This window comes from Rhinatrema bivittatum, chromosome 4 (genome assembly GCF_901001135.1).
Source record: "Rhinatrema bivittatum chromosome 4, aRhiBiv1.1, whole genome shotgun sequence".
In the NCBI taxonomy this organism is placed as follows: domain Eukaryota; kingdom Metazoa; phylum Chordata; class Amphibia; order Gymnophiona; family Rhinatrematidae; genus Rhinatrema; species Rhinatrema bivittatum.
The window spans coordinates 233,080,831-233,099,501 of NC_042618.1; the positions used below are offsets into that span (position 1 = coordinate 233,080,831).

Here is an 18,671-nt window from a genome sequence, read left to right on the forward strand (position 1 = left end):
GCATTGCTGCTGCTGCAAATGTTGAGCCAAGCCTGGAATGGCCTGAAGACGAGACAAGTCCACCAGGTCCATAGCCTTTGCAAACTGTTATGGTTGTGAAGCCTTGGGCCAGGATGAGTGATGGTATGACCACTGAAGGATTGCCCCCAGTAGCTCTCATCGCCAGTAGGTGGAGCTGGCGAGGACAACCCAGCAGGACCTTCACCTATACCAGTCCTCGTTCCCCGCAGGATTTAGGTGCGGGTGCCTCAATGAAGACGATGGAGCTGAAGATGAATACAGGGTTGGAGGTCCGGGTCAGAGCTGGCAGCGAAGGTGCGGAACAGAGTCCTTTCCAAAGGTCAGAGGCAGGCAGCAGACAAGCAAGAGCAAAGTACCAGGCCAAGGGTCGAGACAGGCAGCAGACAAGCAAAGACAAGAGGACAAGCAGAGGTCAAACCAGGAGATCAAGCCGAGGACTGGGTCACAGGAACAAACTGAGGATCAAGGAGAAGGCAAAAACGAAGGCACGGTCAGGAAGGCAGGAACTGGAATGCAGGACTCGACACAGGAACAGAAGCAGGAACAAAACCAGGAACGGGATCAATGCAGGAGCAGGAAGAAGAGACGTCTGGAACAGCAACTAGCACTCCGAGGAGACGACCTGTTGCAAAGGCAAAGAGCTGGAGACTGCTGTAGGGTTTAAATGTCATCTCTGGTTGTGTGATGTCATCTCTTGGGGCAGGGCCAAGGTTTCCCGCCGCAGCCCCTTTAAAGGGCAGAGCCTCCCACGCGTGCCTAGGAGGAGCCCTGCTGGCCGAAGGAAGATGGCGTTGGCAGCTGCGTGGCAGGCCACAGTTGGCCTGTTGCGGAGCGGGGCGTGCCAGGCTGCGGCGATGACAGGCAGCGAAAGAGGTAGGTGGGACCAGCCGAGGCTTATCATGGCTGGGAGCCGCAACAACTGGTAATACTTCCTCTTCCTATATGCTCTAGCAATTGTACTTTGTTGCACTGTTTCCTACTCAGAGGTTATCAGAACCTTCCCTTTTGATGATCAGTAGTACTTAGCTCTGGGCCTCACATCGAGCACTGTCTCATCTCTGTGCTACAATTGCTCACTGTTACAATTTATGGGGCAGATGCAATAAAGTGCACCCAAACTAGCGCACAGGTTAAGGAGTGGTTGGAGGCACTAGACTAGCACCCGATGCAATAAGGGGATTAGCATGTCCAAAACACGAGCCCAAACAACTACATAGCCGATAGCTTCATCTATATGGAATTTACATGTGATGAGTGCTATTAGCTATTACCTCCCGATGCAGTAAATCACCGGGCACCCAACGTACACTTTTCAATGTAGCAAATTTAACTTCAGCCCCGGAGCTGGAATTAAGTCATTCCGCCAGTCAAGGGCTCCTGAGAAATGCAAAAATACTGTTCTGTGTGGTTCCTCCTAAGTATCATTGCGATACTTAGATCTACTGCTTGCGATGTTAAAAGATTAAAGGAATAATGTGATCCAAAAAAAATAATTTCTGGATGCATAATTTACATGTTCCAGCTGTGTATACTGTGCATGTATACTTGGCAAAAATCAACTGAGGCGGGATACAATGGATGCTCGTATTCAGCGCCCGTTGCAATTGTGGGTGCACAGTTACATCTCCTGGGCACCCAATGCATTTGAGCGCTAGGGACACACAGATCTTCCCTAGCATGTCTAACGCAGCAGCTCATTTAAACATTGCATTGAGCGCCCAAGAGACATGGCTGTGTTATTTATTATTATTAATCGAGTTTTATATACCGTCATTCGGTTTTGCCATCATAACGGTTTACAATTTTCGGTATTTGCATATTAGTAAATACAATATGTTCGGAGAAATTAAAAGATGAGGTTACAAGATAGAGTTACATAAATAAGTTGGTAATTACAAAATTATCAGGTTAAATTTACATTGATGATATGGTTAGATATACATTTTAGATTAGTTATATAACTTTCATATAGAATTGTGAAATAATAGATGTATTGTTGTTTAGGAGATGGTAAGGGTGGCATGTTTCTTTATGGTGAGCTGCATAAGTGTCCGGCTGTGTGGTTGTCAATGTATATTTAACTAGGCTTTGGTGAAAAGCTAGATTTTCAGTTCTTTCTTGAAGGTTTTTATGTTGGGTTGTGTTATTTCGATTGGCAGTGAGTTCCATAGTTTGGGGCTTCCGATGGATATGGCTCTTTCACGAGTTGTGGTGCGTTGTGTGGAATTTTCAAAAGTTCTTTGTTAATTGAGCGTAGGTCTCATTTTGGGGCATGGTATTCAATGGATTTACTTAGCCAGTTGGTTTGCTGTCCTATGATTAGTTTGTGAAGAATTGTTAGTATTTTGTAGTCATTAATAAATTGGCCACCCAGTTTGGAAGCACATTTTTACGAGCATCTTATTGCATCGGCCTGTCCTTTTGCATGAAATTTTAGTTGCCAAGCTCCTAACTTGAAGAATGGTCTTCTTAGATAACTTATTTTCTATACCATCTCGAGTGTCCACTTTGCTACCGATCTTTATGTCCTCTACAAAGAGCCAAATCTTTCCCACTAACCCATCTTTAATACCATTTAAACACACTGAACATAACTGTACAAAGGACTGTTGCCCAAAGTACTCCATGGATAATCCCCCCCTTTGCCTTGGAGTAAACTATGTTTACCATCACCCATTATTGCTTAATGGTCAAATGGTTTCTCACCCAGTTGAATACTTTAGGACCCACCTTCAGGCTGCTCACCTTATTTATAAGCTTCCAGTATTAACCAATATCAAATACCCTACTGAAATCCAACTATCACTTTTCCATGCTCATCCCCGATTAAATTATTTGGTCACTCAGGCAAATAACTCGATTGGATTTGCTGGACATGATCTTCCTCTTGTAAAACCCAGGCTGCCTTGGATCTTTTCACATTCAAGGTATTCCATTATTCTATCCTTTAGTAGAGACTCCCATTAGTTTACCCACCACAGACGTCAGACTAAGATGCCTGCAGTTACCAGCTTTCTCCCTATTACTTTTATAAAGAGGAATGGCGTTTGCCCACTTCCAGTCCTGTCTCCAAAGAACTTGTTAAGCAGTACTTTCAGTAGAGTAACCAGAACCTGTCTAATCTGCTTCAATATCCTAAAATATACCTGAATGTAAACCGGTGTGATATCTCAATTGAGATCGAATGTCGGTATATAAAAAAAATAATAAATAAATATCCCATCTGACCCCACTGTCTTGTCTACAATTTTCCTGGTTCTATGGAAACTCTTGTTTGTAAAGAAAGAGTGGAACCTACCCTTTTACCATATATGCCCCTGCCATCTGTGGGCACGGTCATCTCTTACTTCTGGAAATGAGCAACAGGGAATGGATTTCCTCATTAGGATCTGTTGGGTGCTTCCAAGTGATTTGGATTGGCCACAGTCAGACAGGATGATGCTTGATGCTGTGCTCAGTAGATAGATTACATAAAGAAAACTGGGACAATTCTTCCAAGAGCACTACTGGGCAATACCATATTTGATCCCAATTACCAAAGGACACCTTCAAAGCTTTTTTTTTTTCAAAATGCTATTCCAAAATGCTTTTCTGTTTTTAAACAAGTTTAAGAAGCTGCTTTCACCAATTCCTAATGCTTCTGGATGAGACAGTTTAGTTTCTGTGAAATTCCTATATTTTTCTTTTTTTATGGATCTCTCTCCTCTTCATTAGTGGACTAAATATCAGCCATGTATTTTATTTTTCCTGCATGTACCGATTTTTACATGTGCTTGATATCTGTTCCTTTGTCAAGTTCTCTTGAATGTTTAATTTTGAAAATTAATAGAGAAATCACAAAAAGCAATTGTCTAAATATTAGAATCTCATGATGTCCTTGTCAATATAATTCACGGTACCCGAGTACATCTGGCACTGGTCAACAGGAAGTTAGTCATGTGCCTAGAGGTCAGTACATGGAAAATTAAACAGCTCTGCAAACAGGCTCCTTTTTAAATTTTAAACAGAAAATAAAGAATAGAACAGAGCAAAAAACTTAACTTGCTGATGACAGACATACATACAGAGTTAACACTCTGATCAATGTATTGCCTGGAGTCTGAACGCCCACTAGTGTGGTAGTGATTCACCAAGCTAGTATCAAGCAATTATGGCATTATAACAACTGTTTAATGAACACAGCGACAGCACTACCCTGTACCAGGGTTGTAACTAATAAAGTAAGTTTATAGAGCTATTCAAAACACCTGCCAAATGGGTCAGAGCAAAGGTCCATTATCAAAGCATTCCTTGTCTGAGAGCAGATGTCAGAGAAAGCATATGAGAAACAGATCATGTATACAGTTGTCCCTCTAATGAAATGCCCTTCAGCCTCATGCGGTCAAGGGTTAAGGATGCACAAAGTAAGACCTCAATGTAAGAAGACATCACTGAAAAATGTGCATTAAGCTTCAATGCACAGTTTTCTTTACTCACTAACTTTAAAAAAAGATTAAAAAAAAAAAAAAAAAGTTACCTCCTGATGCAGTATGGCTATTGCATCAGGAATTAAAAAAAAAAAAAAAAAAGCACACTAACTTGAACGTGCGAACAAAGACCTGCTTAGCGTGCATAAACCACATTTTCTACACACGAGGCCGATACAGTACTTGTATGCAGAAAACAGGTGCTCAGTGTTGAGTGCCTGTTTTCCTAACACGTGCCCAATCAGCTCTCCTGGGCGGGCAATGCAATATGTAAATTAGGGGTGACACTAAAAAGGAGGCGCTAGGGAAAAATGGGCGTCCCCTAGCACCTCCTGGCATCAGGCGCACAGGAGGGGTGGCTGTCAGTGTGAGTTGGGAAAATGGACGCTCAAATCTATGAGCATCTGTTTTCTCCCGCTACTGGCATATACACACATAAGATATATGGCCTGGACCATGTATCTTGTGTGTATACTGGGTGCTGAGATTTTTTTTATTTTTTTTTTTTAAACCACCTAAATCTGCTTTCTTTGGTTCCTCCTACTTATATTACGACGATATTATTAGGAGGAATCACAGAAATCAGGATTTTATTTTTTTTCAATGTGCCGGGCCTGGCATACCTTTGTGCCAGGCCCGGGCTGGTGTAAAGCTTGCCACATTGCAATGAGCACATGCCCTCATCTACATGGCCTTTACATGTGATGAGCCCTCTTAGCTACGTGGTGATTTGGACGCGCATTTTGGATGCACTAAATTCCCATATTGCATTAAGGGTTATGGATGTGCATCCAAAGCACACGTCCGATTGTGTGTTAAACCGTGCACCGGCCACTGTTCAGGAGTTACATTTCCAGCAATGAGTTTAACCTACTCAACTCTCTATATTGGGGAGTAATAGTTAATGCCTTTATCAACAAGGGATTTGCATGGAAGAGTGCTAATTTGTGCATAGTTCTATTCACATCTGTGGGCTAAGTCTCCTTGTTAAAATCGGGAGTAAAAGTTGTACACACAAAAACGTCCGCACAGCTACGTGTTATGCACATACGGCCAAGTGCACCTTATTACATCAGGCCTCAGGCTGACAACCCTGATTTATATTACATAATAATCTGCCATAAATTTGCCCAAACCATTTTCAAACCTCGTTACTTACAGAATATATGCCTGCTCAACATCCTATGAATCAGTTAGATAAATTACCTATACATTAACTGAAATACTTCCTTTTATTGATTTTAACCATACAATCTGGTAGGGAGCATCCAATAAGTCTTTCTTGTATTATGAGACAGTGAACAGTTCTTTGTTCTGACTTTCATATTTTTATATACACCATTCTAACCTATCCCTTCAATCACCTCTTTTCCCAGCAGAAGAATCCTAGTTCTTTGAGTTTTCCATAACCCTTACAATTTTGCTGCTCTTCTTTACACCTTTTCTAGGTGTACTATGGCCATTTTGAGATGGGCTCAACATGAATTATTTTATCCTATGTTTATAACATTTCATAACAACTATTTTCTATCAGCCTTTCTGATCGCCACCACACATATCAGGCCAATGTTTAGAAAATTATTCACAATGAGACTAGAAGGGACTTTAGTCTTACATGGTTTATAAAACATTTACATCAGATAAATTAAGGTCTAAGTTCATGTAGAGAGCAGAATGCCTACACCTTTCTAGAGGTGGATAATTTTTATTGTAGTAGCATAAAATATACAATAAATATTGTTGGTTTAACAGAGTAAATCACTTGTCACAAAGGTTATGAAATAGACCTTCAGCCAGCCAACTTCTCAAATGCACTGCCATTAACTACCCAGCTTACCTTACACTTAAGGAGTACAGGAAGACATCTCAGTCTCTCTCCCCTCCTCTGCAGTCGAGTCATCCTTCTGAAGGATCAGGAGTTCTGTCTTATCATGGAGGGTAGCTAGCTACATTTCTGGTAGGCAAACACCAGTGTCTTGGGGGCAGCAGATCCAGAGCTTAAGGAAGCCACTGTAAGTTATGCAGGCAAGGACATGAATGCAGATTGGTTTGGCTTGCCAGGATTAACATAAGGATGAGATCAACAAGTACTCTGAAGAGGAGTAGTAGTAGCGGGCTTCCAATATGACTCTCTTAGCTGGTATGTATAAGCAAGTTTGCTTACCGTAAACTGTGTTTCCGTAGATAGCAGGATGAATTAGCCATGCTGTCTGGTAGCGCACTCACGACAGGGAGTAGGCGGAGTTTCTCTCAGGTAGTGACAGTTTTAACTCTGTGCAGCTGTGTGGTCGTCTTCCCGCACAATTCCGTTTTTTCTCCTCAGTCTCTTTGTAACCAAGCGAGGTGTATGGTAAAAGGCGTTGAGCAGCTATGGACTGTCTAGGGAGGTGGGAGGGATCGCATGGCTAATTCATCCTGCTATCTATGGAAACGCCGTTTACGGTAAGCAAACTTGCTTTTTCCCCCCGTCGATAGCAGGGCTGAATTACCCATGCTGTGTGGGAGTCCCAAGCTCCCGGGTTGTGTACATACAGTATGTATTTTAAGTTCATGACAGCAACCCTTCAGTAGAGTAGACAGTCTCAATGATGATTAAGGTTTGACAAGACTGCTGAACCTAGTGTTGCATCTGAAGATGCTTGTCAATGCAGTAGTGTGACATGAAGGTATGAAGAAAGTCCAAGTTGCTGCTTTGCAAATGTCTAGTAGTGGAACACTTCGTAAATGGGCAATAGATGTTGCTGTGGTGCATATTTGGGACGCTTTAGGTTTGTTGCTGAGTTTAATAGAGCGTTTGTTATAACCGAGTTCAATGCATTGGGATAAGCAGCCTGCTATGGTTCTTTTAGAAAAGGGTTGACCCGGGTTATTTGGGTTGAAAGAGGGGAATAGTTGAGATGTTCTGGATGGAGAACGTGTTCTCCATTTATAATACGCCAAAGTCCTTTTACAGTCTATTGAATGTAGGAGTTTGCCTCGGTCATTATGATGAGGTTTGGGTTTGAAGAGCTGTTGGTTCTGGCGGCATTTCAAACATTTTTAGAATACCAAGAACCTCTGATCTGGGATCCTTCCAGTCTCTTATCTGCAGTAGGGTTCCCATCTTTTCTATGAACTTTGCATAGGTCAGATCTTCTGGAAGACCTTCCAGAGGGTCCGAAGGCATGCCCATGGAAGAATTTGGTGAAGATGTTGTCCACTGAGAATCTGGGCTATCTGGACGTGTTGGAATTGGAGATGATGCTGGAGGATAAGTCGGTTGTGTAGGACTCTGTGATGCCAGCGGTGAAGGTTGAGGAGCCGCACTTGGAGGCTGGAGGTGCACAGACTGCAGATCTTGAAAAAATGTATTCAGCACTTGAGAAATTTGAAGCATGGCTTTAGATGCTAGATGTGGCTGTGATGGAAGTAGTGTTTGAGGAAATGCCGTGTTGATGACTTACGACCTCTGGGCCCCGGGGGGGGGGAAATGGGACATACGACCACAGTCTCTGCAGGAGGCTTGGTCGTGGTCCGGGCCCAGGCACATATAACAATAATTATATCCATCCGTTATGGACATAATCTTACTGCATTGGCAGTATTTAAATCCTGACGGCTTAGGAGCCATCACTGCCAAAAAATAGCATTAAACTTCTCAAAAATTGAGACGAGGAGAGTGAGAGAAAAGACATGCTATCGGCTCGCTGAAAAACAAAAAAAAAGACTGAGAAAAAACGGAATCGCGCGGGAAGACAACTGCGCAGTCGCACAGATTTAAAACTCTGTCACTACCTGAGAGAAACTCCGCCTACTCCGGGTCATGTGCACACTCCCAGACAGCATGGCTAATTCAGCCCTGCTATGGACGGGAAAACGTATATTCTCAAGAAAATGCTGGCATGAGTCATAAGACATTGTTGAACAATACAGAGTCTTGTAATGAGATACAAAGTTTGTGAAGGGCACAGACTCAGCCAGTTTGAGTCCAGCAAAACCAGGTAAAGCATAAGGTGGAGCAGATTGCTCAATATGAAGAACAGCAGCTTCTTTTCCTCACAGGCATTCACATTAAACTGCAGGAGCAATCACTTCTCTCGTGTTGCTTAGGCCTGCAAAATTTTGGTTCAGTTGCACACTACTTTTCAGGCTGACTGGCTTATCCCTACAACTCCCATGCTCTCATTACTTTGCACCCATTCTTAACCAAGACTGATCTTAAAAACTGTCATGCTTACCCTTGTAATGTCATCACGCGATTACTGTACATGCATTGCTTTATACATTGGGTATGCCTCAAACAACTTTACGTGTGCTCCAGCTTGCTCAAACCTGTGGGCCACAAATAGTTTCTGGGACTTCACTTCAAGAGCACATAAACACCCATACTGATGAAGCTTCACTGGTTACCAATAATATGGTGTAACTTAAAAAATTCTATTTCTGGGTTTTGTTAAGAGTATTAATGGATTGGTATCATCTATTTTCAATGCAGCCTTGAAAATGTGCCAGCATGCGAAGTCTGAGATCTGTGTCCCAGAGTTTGTTGGGCCTTCCATCTTTCAAGCAAATAAGACTGTCTTTTGTAATATGATTTTGTTTTTATTGATATTGTTCAATTGTGGCCGTTTCATTTGTATAACCACCTTAGTAATGTTGGCAGGAGGTTTAGAAATGTTTTAAATAAATACCATTTAAAAGGACTAACCAAAAAAAAATATAAAGATTGCAGTACATAAGCTTTGGAGCACAAAAGAAAAAAAAAAGTTACTGTACCTGAAAGTAAGTCATTTTGTGCTACCAATGAAAAGGCATGAGCTAAATACACAATAAATAATCCCTTTTTCAGATGCATCACATTTGTGGTCTCAAAAGCTCATGTACTACTTTTTTTTTTTTCCCAAAAACATTACCACAGCCTACACAGACTAGTTTCTCCCAAGATGACTACTAGAACTCTGCGCTTAGACAAACTTATCACTTTATTGCCCCTCTCAGTTTTGCAAGATCCTCTGGCAGCTCTTTATCAGCAGCTGTGGTTTAGGTTCTCCACACTTTCAGATTATCTTCCAACTCTGCTGCTTCACTATTTCATTAATGGTTATACATTTATTAAAGACTACTGATTTGCAGGGAACAAAGTTAGACTTATTGATCTGCATTTCCCTGGGTCACATCTTTTTACAAATTAGTTTCACATGGTTAACCCTCTAGTCCTCTGGCCCCAAGGTTGTTTTTAGCGATAGGTCGATGTTGCTATTCCATATTTAAAGTTCTTTAGAACTGCTAGGCGATGGACATCTCGCCCTGATGATTTTCTCCTGTTTCACATGCATTTGTCTGTTCCGAAACCTCTTCTGCTCTCACTTTAAAATTTGAGCCAGTTCTTTAAAATGTATCCCCCTCGAAGAGAATACGGTTTACGGCTTTCCTCCCCTGCCCCTCCCAACATCCTTTACAGTAAAGGCAGATACAAAGAATTCTCAGCTTCTCTAGTCCCTTATCGTCCCCTCAAGGCACCTTTTACACCCGGATTATCCAACAGACCAACTACTGACAGACTGTGGTTTTTTTTAATGTATAACAGAAAATTTAATTTCATGGTTTTTTTCTTCTTCTTAACAATTGCTCCTCAAATGCTTTTGGCATACCTTAGTATAGGTTTTATAGTAACTGTAAAGTTTGTAGACCTATTCACCTCGTCAGGGCAGGATTTCCACTTGTTGACTGATGTCTGTCTCTAACAGTCTCATATACTCTTGCTATTACACCAGAATAGCTCATTTTGGACTCCTTCATGTTAGATTGGTTATGTACATTTACTCTGGAGACACTGAGTTTTTGTTCTAGAGCTTCCTTGCCACTGAAGCAGTTAATTTATATTATTCAGAAATTTTAGCCTGCATTATGCCCTAAAAATATATTTACCTAGTCTACATAAAGACAACTGAAGTCATCTATCACTACCGTACTACCTGCTTTTTCAGCTTTTCTAATCTCCCTTAGCGTTTCTTCCTCAATCATCACTATCCTGATCAAGTGGTTGAAAATACAACTCCAATCTGTAGAAAAATAAGTGCGACCAAACCCACGTCTAGAAAATCTACTAAAAAGAAAAAAAAGGGAGTGGGAATCAACAAAATATATGACTAACTTACAAAATAGTTAAGTAAGTGTTTAGGCATTTTATATGAAACCTATTTAACTCTTTGTAAGTTAGTCATATTTTGTTGAGTCCCACTTTTATTTTGAATACAGCTTGAATAGCATGCTCTACTTAGCATAAAACTTTCTAACCATACATTTCTATGGGACTTGTTTCTCTTAGCATTTCTTTAAAAATTGTAAGCTGTTCCACACCTGTCAGAGTCCCTTAGTCTTTAATTTTAAAAACTCAGATACTGACTTTAAAATTTTGTCCCTTGTGGTTCGAATGAAGCCCATCCTTTCCATACAAGTTCCCTCTGTCTCAAAAGGCTCCCCACTTCCTAAGGAAAAAAAACAAACAAAAAACGTAAATCCCTTCTTCCTACACCATAATCTCATTCACATATTGTGACCTTTCAGCTCTGCTTGAGGAAGTATTGGCCTTGCCACTGAAAGTATTTTGGTAAATTCTACTGTGGAGATCCAGGGCTTTTAAGAATCTACACAACCATGTAAAATTTTGCCTTCGGGACCACTTCTAAACTTTTATACTAATGATATTTATATGAGCCACGACCATCTCTCATGAAGTCTGTTATCTTTCTAACAGGCATAATGTAAATTCAGCTAGCTATATTCCTATATGAATCTTTTGGCTCAAGAGAGTACCATGATATCACTTGGTAGGAAAGTCCCACCTGCACATTCAGGTACTTCATCCTCCGTCCTCCCATCTTGAGACACTAAGGGGCGGGTTTTAAAAGCCCTGCTCGCGTAAATCCGCCCGGATTTACGCGAGCAGGGCCTTGCGCGCCGGTGCGCCTATGTTCCATAGGCCTACCGGCGCGCGCAGAGCCCCGGGACTCGCGTAAGTCCCGGGGTTTTTCGAGGGGGGCGTGTTGGATCGGCGCGGCGTTTTGGGGGCGGGACGCTGCGTTTTGGGGGTGGGCCCGGGGCAGTCCGGGGGCGTAGCCGCACCCTCCGGAACCGCCCCCAGGTCGCGTCTCGGTGCGCTAGCGGCCCGCTGGCGCACAGGGATTTACTTCTCCCTCCGGGAGGCATAAATCCCCCAACAAAGGTAGGGGGGTGGGTTAGATAGAGGAAGGGAGGGGAAGGTGAGGGGAGGGCGAAAGCGAGTTCCCTCAGAGGCCGCTCTGATTTCGGAGCGGCCTACCTACAAACGGGAACGGCGGCAGGCTGCAAACGGGAACGGCGGCAGGCTGCAAACGGGAACGGCGGCAGGCTACAAACGGGAACGGCGGCAGGCTGCGCGGCTCGGCGCGCGCCGGCTACACGACATTGGCAGCCTTGCGCGCGCCGATCCTGGATTTTAGCTGCTACATGCGTATCTACTAAAATCAAGCGTACTTTTGTTTGCGCCTGGTGCGCTAACAAAAGTACGCGAAGGCGCACTTTCTTAAAATCTACCCCTAACAGTCCTTTCCAGACTGATCAAATATCAATGTGCCAGAATTTTGGACTCCATTGCTTTCCATTCTGGTCATCTTCCTAGATCATTTTGATCTTAATATTTGTCATAAAGGGTTTTCACTTTCTGAAAAACTGGGGGGGGGGGGGGGGGGGGGGGGGGGGGATGAGCCAAAAAAAAAAAAGACTGATTATAAATCAGCAACTGCAAGTTTCATCCATAATCCTTGCATTTGCTCCCAGAGAGTTTTTTGGTTTGTTTTTTTTTTTATAGTGATCACTGCATACAATAATAAGAACTCTTATGAACAAAGTCCTCAACTGCATCGAGGATATGGCCATGGCCCACCAATTCCAAAAGCAAATGAAGACCTTGCTTTCAAGGAATTCTTACATCACCCTCCATAAAAATAAACGACTTAGATCTTCAAAGCCACATATATACTTTGCCTATTCTTACTCAATGAAAAGGGACACTCAAAAATTAAACCTTATATTACTGAAGGCTCAAAATTATAAACATAGATCCCAAGAGTCAGTTGTGTGCTTTTTTTTTTTAATATATTTTCCTTATGCAAACAAAATATACTTACTTAAGTGTTAACTTTAATGCTTATTTTTGTTTATTCTGGACTTTTACTCCTTTATTGCTACCTAATTTACCAAATGTAACCCCCTTAATATATCTTAAGCATTATTTACATCCAAGATACCAATTTACAATCCACCTCATATTTGAGTGTTTATATGCATTATCTAAGTGCTCCATACTCTTTATTAATGCAATCTGTCTTTGTGCCTAACTTAGAAAAAAGGCGGCATATCAAATGTTCATAAATTAGATATGATTTGGCCTCTCTTTCGCTCACAAGTTTCTTTCTTTACTGTCAGTCTTCCTGCTTAGCAAAAGGTCAGGCTGTGCAGGAGAGCTAGGAGGCAGAATGTTTGGGCAACAGTCACCATAGTATTTCTAGCTATTTAGATAAGGCTGGTATGATAGAATTAAACTAGTAGTTGGGTCTGTCTGGCAGACTGCAAGCACAGCAACAACTAGAAGTACTAGTAGAGGCACAAGGTACTCGGGGGGGGGGGGGGGGGGGGGGGGACCAAGGTGTGTCTGATAAGCTACACAGGGGAGCTCAGAAGCAACGTTTGGTCAGCAGTTATTCAGATCGTTACAAAGCTTTGTGCTTAGATAGGGGAAGGGGGTGGTAAGTGTTAACTAGCTAGTGGAGTGCTAAGACAGACAACAAAAGCAGTCATGGACAAGGAAAAGATCTTACAACCATCTTACACACACTATGGCTGGCAGCTGGGATATTATAATAATTTGGATTTTTAGCCTACCTTTACCAATAATGCTCAAGACAACTTACATCATCATCACTAATTCAAGTACAATGAGTACCCTGTCTCAAAGAGCTTAGAATCTCCCTTTGAATAACTAGGCAGACTGGACAGGATTGGGTGGGGGAGGGGGGGATTCTTCTGCTATTACCTGTGTTACTATAAACAGGTTTATATGCACTAAAGACAAAGTGGTGGTGAAAGACAAGCAAAATGGTGTAAATACAAATAAACATTATAAATTTGATTGACAAGTGCAAAATACTAACTTCTATATTTGTAACACCTCTGAGCACAGTTTCTATGGAAGGGCATAGATAAAATGCAGATTTAATAATTAGCTCCAATACCATCAGAAAAAGGACTCCGAATTTGAGACCCAACAGCCCCTCAAAGCTCATCTTATATTTCTTGGACTATATTTTGAATTCATCAGCAAAGGTCAGAATACAACTTTACAGTTCCCAGATTTTAAAACACATTAAACAAGTTTCACAGGAAAAACAGTCACCAATGCTTCATATTTATTGCCTGATACAATACTTACTAGAAGGCCAAATTATTTTAGTCTCTATGACAGTTCAGACAGGCATGAAACGGTTGTTTTAAAAATCATTAATGATCATTATCTGAGACTCTGTGATGTTTAGTCTCATTAAAGCAGCAAGTGAGAATGGCACATGAAAACAACAATCTGATACCTCAAGAGAATAAAGTTTTAAGACAAGAAAGATCAACAATTAATCCATGGAATTTAAGATAAAAGGGCACCCATTACAAGTACATCTGGCTGTTAAAGGGCATTCTGACAGATCTTCAGGAACACCATCCAAAATAAATGTGGTGTATAGTATGCTGTACTTTAAACAGAATTTGAACCAAGTCATGCTTAGTTATTAACATGTTAACCTCCTCCGGTTTCCCTGGATGCAATCACATCCCTTAGGACACTTTAAGAGTTCTTAGAATTTAAGCTCCAGCATTCCAAGAGAATGTTTCTACTCTGAAGTCTCCATGCACAAGGAATGTTATACTTGCAATTAGCAAAGTAGATGGTATGGCACAGTGCTGTGACAGGTGCATGTGACATACCTTTTTGACTTTCCTCATAATTAAAAAAAAAAAAAAAAGTTCTGTGTAACTGACTTCCCCTGCAACATTGGTTTGTTCATTCTCTGATGAGCCCAAGACTCCGTCCCACCTTCAGCTGGCCAGGTGCTGTGCAATCACCCAAAGGCATTCTGTGCTATGCTGGAGTCTCCCGGAACTTTGTAGCAGGTCTTATCTTTGCTGGAGACCCAAAATACACTTATTATTGAAGCCAAAGGCTGATTATGGTGGAGACACAGACATTTCATTATTATTACACACGCGGCAGGGATCGATTATGCTAGAAACTGAGAGATCAGCAAAGCCTGCTTAGGCTGAAGGCTCTCGGCGAGGTACAGGGCGCCCCAGCTGTCAAGAGCCCCCCTTGTCCGAAACGGGCACCATGTGGACAAGAACGCCCGGCCCAGCTCCGCCGCCCTTTCTTCGGGACTGCAGGGGCACAGTTTGGCTCCTCGTGGCTAGGGTGGGAGCCTTACCTGCTGCAGCACTGCCTCTGGTTTCCTCGCCCGGCGGACTCTCTTACAACCTTTGCACCTCCCTCTTTTCTTCCCGCACCCGCGGTTTCCTCTGCCGCCGATAGCGGGGTCCGCGCCCGCGCGTTCACCCCGTCGCGCTCCGGGGGCTCACACCAGCCACTGTGAGGTGCCGTGATGTCACCAAACTCTTATGCGCCAGGCATGCCCCGCCGTCCTCATTTATCCCTCCTCCCGGCACCGCCACTACTCCCTCTCTTTCATTGCGCCTTGTCACCACCCCACCGGGGGCAGCATCACAGTGACGCCCATCGCAAGAGGCTGTCTCAGCCAATGGAATCATGCGCAGAGGGAAAAAAAAAGGAAGCAGGTTACGAGGCGTAGAGCGGACGGTTGAAGCCGGGAATCCTGGGAGTTGTAGGGTTTACGTGTTCAGACGCTGGGGTCACGTTAACAAACCTGCCCGTTTTGTCCCCTCGTACCCTCTCGCTTTTGCACTTCATCCTCTTTTTTTATTTTATTTTATTTTTTTTTAAACTGAACGATATTGAATAAATCAATATTCCTATTTTAAAACAATCATTTGTAACAGATATTGAAGAGCAAGTCTCTCGTCAAATCCTAAATCCACCTGCCGTCTCTCCCTTCTCCCGACTAGAAGTTTCCCTCGGGAGGGGGAGTGGACGTCTCACCGCCGGTCGCGCTCGCACAGCTTTGCAACGGCGGAATATTCACTGCCACTTCTGTAAATTTAGAAAACATAAAAGTGATAAATCTGTCTATTGGGGTGGCTTCTCCTAGCAGGGCTGCCTTTAACTGGCCTCTTATAAATTAATTCCATCAGTTTCAAACCTATTTTGGGCAGAAGCCATCAAAGACATTTTGCCCCTCGGTGTATAGCATCTGAAGGACAGCCCCTCGTTTTTGTTTAAAAAAAAACGAATCAATGTGCAGCAAAAGACTACAGACATAGGAGCCAACTTTTCATGACGGTTGGAGATGCTAAAATCAATACAAATTACCTCTCAGAGCACAGTGAGTTTGCAATATTGGTGGTGCTTAAGCACCCACTTCCAAGAGAATTCTGTGAAAAAAAAAAAACATAAAAAATCTGCATAAATTATTTGTCAAAATAATTCAGTATGATCACTTTGAAGAATAATTTATTTAAAATGCAATACCGAAGACAATATTGAAAGATGGAGAATTAAATTTTTTTTATGCAGAATTTAGATTTAGATTTTTTTTTATACTCCACTTTTCGGCACTTCGAAGTGTACATCAAAGCAGATTACTTTCAGGTACTATAGGTATTTCCTTATCCCCACAGGATTTACAATCTAATTTTGTATTTCCCCATGAGTACTGTAAAAGTACATTATGGGGCCCTCTCTATAGGCTTCAAGCCCCCCACCTCCTACACCTCTCCCCCCACTTAATTTTCCAGCTCTTTCTCAGGACTGGAGGCGAAGGGGAGGGGCGGGCCTGCGAAAGCCTGCAGCCTTCGCACCATGGCAGTGCACCGGCTGCCGGCTTTCGCACCAAATAGCGCCACCGTGAAAGGTGGTGCTATTCGGCGCGCTACTGCCGACAATAATGTTAGTAACATCGCTGGCAGAGAAGACACTGCTGACTCCGCCCCCTCCCTGCCCTGACTCCTCCCCTCCCCCTAATTTGCATGCGATAAGCCTTTGATAAATGACCCCCCAAGACTGAACCTAAATGTCCGGTTTTGCAGGTGGATCCTCCTTTTTCCCACAGTCTTACAGGAAGAGAAAGGCAGATTGGAGCCTATCGGAGGAGAGCTATGCTGTATCCCTGCCTTCTTTCCCATGCTGTGATTAGACTTCATAGGGAGAGGAGGTGGTGCGCACACACAGCACAGCCCTCAGGTTCCAGTGCTTCTGCAGATACATAGATACACTGTTTAGGCAGTTCACTGGCAGGATTTAAAATCTATGCAAATGAGGGGTACATTTCTCCACTCTCTCTTCTCCCACTCTTTCCCCACCAATACTCTTCTCAGGCCTCTTTTACCCAAACCTCTAAGTCAGGTATTCCCAATCTTTCAGGGAACAAAAAGTTTCAAGAACCCCCATGCACCTCTCTTTCATTTTTCATGCCAAAACAAAAGAAATAATGATATGCACTCCAGAATCAGTCATAATGTATAAAACTTTGATCTGAAATGAATACGTAGAGAAGGCAATTTCCAAAGCTATTTAAAATTGCCCTCATAATTGAAGTTAGAGGCCATCTCGCCTTCCACTTCAGCTGGAATGGGGAAAAGGAGGCAAGTTCAAAAGAGTTCCAGGATGGCAACTTGATATGGCCTGGCAGAAAATCAGTTCTAGCACCCGCTGATCTGCAATCTAATTTTCAAAGGGAAACTGCCTGTAGAGTTTCCTTTTGAAAACTCAGGTCGGTGGGGAAAAGCCATTACTTTTGTTCCTGTGTACTTTTCATCTGCTTTGACGCAAATGCAAAATGCATGCAAGTATGCACAAGGATTTCAGAATTAAATCTCTGCATGTACTTTTCCTCCAACCTAGCCCTGATCCTTATTTTCCCCATAGGTAAAATTCTGCATGCTATTCACAGCACAAGTAACAATGGCAGGGAATAGCAATTTACAAAGGGTAAGAACATAAGAACATGCCATACTGGGTCAGACCAAGGGTCCATCAAGCCCAGCATCCTGTTTCCAACAGTGGCTGATCCAGGCCATAAGAACCTGGCAAGTACCCAAAAACTAAGTCTATTTCATGTTACCGTTGCTAGTAATAGCAGTGGCTATTTTCTAAGTCAACTTAATTAATAGCAGGTAATGGACTTCTCCTCCAAGAACTTATCCAATCCTTTTTTAAACACAGCTGTACTAACTGCACTAACCACATCCTCTGGCAACAAATTCCAGTGTTTAATTGTGCGTTGAGTAAAGAAGAACTTTCTCCGATTAGTTTTAAATGTGCCACATGCTAACTTCATGGAGTGCCCCCTAGTCTTTCCATTATCTGAAAGACTAAATGTTAAAGACCTGTTCCCCAGAGGGGAGGAGTTAACAATCTGTTATAGATCTGCTCCCCCAGAGGGGAGGAGTTAGTAATCTGTTATGAATCTGGCTGCTGGATATTCCCGTTGAAGGAGGAGTTAATCTGTTAGTGATCACCCCGCCAGGGGGCGGAGTTAGCACTCTGTTACGGATCTTGCTAAGGAGTAGCAATCTGTTAGTGCTCTGCTCTTCTAGAGCAGTGATCCCCAATCTTTTTTGCACCAGGGACCAGCTTCAAGCAAGACCATTTTTCCATGGCCCAGCAGGACGGGGTGGGGTGAGGCAGGGGTGGGGCTTTGGTCATATGGGGCGGGGTTATGGAGGGGTTGGATTTTAGAGCATACTTATCATTTAATTATGACATTTATAATGTGAATGTGACTCAACTCACCATAGGTTCAGAATGAGTGGGAGCACTGGGCCCCTATACCTATCCCGGGATCCTCAAAGGGCGATGGGGACTCTAATCCTGCTTCGGCACCGATCCCATCAAGACCTAAACCAACCTCCTCTCGGAGCCTTCTCCACCAGAAGAGTGGAGACGATCCCTCCAAATGACATCCCTTTCAACCTGGTCACTAAAGAGGACCAGAAGTTTTCGGGAGGGTCTAGGTCGTAAAATTTTCCGGGGATCCATGTTGGTGTCAC

At 42.9% G+C, this 18,671-nt stretch overlaps 1 protein-coding gene across 3 annotated transcripts in view; it reads right to left on the reverse strand.

Annotated features, from left to right (window-relative positions):
- Positions 1-15,320, reverse strand: part of ADIPOR2 (adiponectin receptor 2) — a 147,515-nt gene extending 132,195 nt beyond the window's left edge. The window contains exons 1-2 of one of the 3 annotated variants that reach the window (XM_029599900.1): positions 14,975-15,307; positions 10,873-10,954 (exon numbers count right to left, since the gene is read on the reverse strand). The gene's annotated coding sequence lies outside the window, so the exon portion shown is untranslated. Of the gene's footprint in view, positions 1-10,872; positions 10,955-14,974 lie in introns of all 3 variants that reach the window. The other 2 variants (XM_029599899.1, XM_029599901.1) reach the window with 2 other exon arrangements.
- Positions 15,321-18,671: the final 3,351 nt, after the last annotated feature.